Raw genomic sequence first — 2,236 nt, forward strand, 5'->3', positions numbered from 1 at the left:
AAGGAGCCGGGCCAGAAATGTTAACCCTTATGAACTGCTGAGGCTGACTTGTAAGTTATTTACTTATAAGTTATTTTCAATGCTGTGTGGAAAGTATATATTATTAGTTAATATAATAATAATAATAATAATAATAATAATAATAATAATAATAATAATGCACACTACATAGCCTACATTAAAGCACTTTAAAATTTAAATTACACCATGATTTGCTCACCCTCAAGCCATCCTAGGTGTATATGACTTTCTTTTTTTCTGATGAACACAATCTGAGTTATATTAATAAATATCCTGACGCTTCCAAGCTTTATAATGGCAGTGACGGGGTACATTGAGTTAAAAAAAAGTGCATCCATCCCTCATAAACGTACTCCATATGGCTCAGGGGGTTAATAAAGGCCTTCTGAAGCGAATCGATTGAGTTTTGTAAGAAAAAGTTCCGTATTTAAAACTTTTAAAAAATCAAATATCTATTTAAGAGATATTTGATTTGATTCCAAGTAAAACCACTTACGCTACATCCAACGTCATACGTCAAGTCAGCTATAATTTTTTCCGTAAGTTGAATACAGAAGGTAGTGGGGCAGAAGCTTGATATTATACTTTATAAAGTTTTAAATATGGATATTTTTCTTACACAAATGCAGCGCATCACTTCGCTTCAGAAGGCCTTTACTAACCCCCCAGAGCCACGTGGAGTACGTTTATGAGGGATGGATGCACTTTTTTGAGCTTCAAACTCAATGAACCTCGTCACTGTCATCATAAAGCTTTGAAGAGTCAGGATATTTATTGGCCACAGGTGTATAAAATCAAGCACCTAGGCATGCAGACTGCTTTTACAAACATTTGTGAAAGAATGGATCGCTCTCAGGAGCTCAGTGAATTCAAGCGTGGTACTGTGATAGGTTGCCACCTGTGCAATAAGTAATTTGTCAAATTTACTCACTACTAAATTTTCCACGGTCAACTGTTAGTGATATTATAACAAAGTGGAAGCAATTGGGAACAACAGCAACTCAGCCACAAAGTGGTAGGCCACATAAAATCACAGAGCGGGGTCAGCGTATGTATGCTGAGGTGCACAGTGCGCAGGAGTCGCCAACTTTCTGCAGAGTAAATAGCTACAGACCTCCAAACTTCGTGTGGCTTTCAGATTAGCTCAAGAACAATGTGTAGAGAGCTTCATGGAATGGGTTTCCATGGCCGAGCAGCTGCATCCAAGCCTTATATCACCAAGTACAATGCAAAACATAGGATGCAGTGGTGTAAAGCACGCCGCCACTGGACTCTAGAGCAGTGGAGACGTGTTCTCTGGAGTGACGAATCACACTTCTCTGTCGATGGATGAGTCTGGGTTTGGCGGTTGTCAGGAGAACGGCACTTGCCTGACTGCATTGTGCCAAGGGTAAAGTTTGGTGGAGGGGGATTGTGGTGTGGGATTGTTTTTCAGAAGTTGGGCTTGGCCCCTTAGTTCCAATGAAAGGAACTCTTAATGCTTCAGCATACCAAGACATTTTGGACAATTTCATGCTCACAACTTTGTGGGAACAGTTTGGGGATGGCCCCTGACCTGTTCCAGCATGACTGCGCACCAGTGCACAAAGCAAGGTCCATAAAGACATGGATGAGCGAGTTTGGTGTGGAGGATCTTGACTGGCCTGCACAGAGTCCTCACCTCAACCCGATAGAACACCTTTGGGATGAATTAGAGCGGAGACTGTGAGCCAGGTCTTCTTGTCCAACACCCTACGGATTAAGAATGGGATGTCATGAAAGTTTATGTGCATGTAAAAGCAGGCGTCCCAAAACTTTTGGCAATATACTGTAGTATATGTCATATAGGTAAAGTGCAGTCTTGGGCATTTTCAATCATTGTCATCAAAATCGTAGCCATAGTTTAAATCTGAAAATACTGACAGAGTTATATTGACAACATGACTAAGCATCAGGGCCGGCCCGTGGCATAGGCGGAATAGGCAAATGCTAGGGGCGCCACTCATCTATAGGGGAGCCAAAATGTATTACTGATACTATTTTATTCATTTTAATTTGTAATATTACCAAATAAAGCGCAAAAAACTTAACCAAGTCCCCCGCCTCTTCCCGGTCCACCTCATCAATCTCCCCCGCCGAGCTACTTGAAGGGCGTCAGAAATATAACGCGCGATCAGTTTAACGTTGGGGAGATTTGTTGTGTCGACAGGCAGGATGTATGTAGAATGTAGACAGG

This window comes from Gobio gobio (assembly GCF_949357685.1).
Source record: "Gobio gobio genome assembly, chromosome: 10".
In the NCBI taxonomy this organism is placed as follows: domain Eukaryota; kingdom Metazoa; phylum Chordata; class Actinopteri; order Cypriniformes; family Gobionidae; genus Gobio; species Gobio gobio.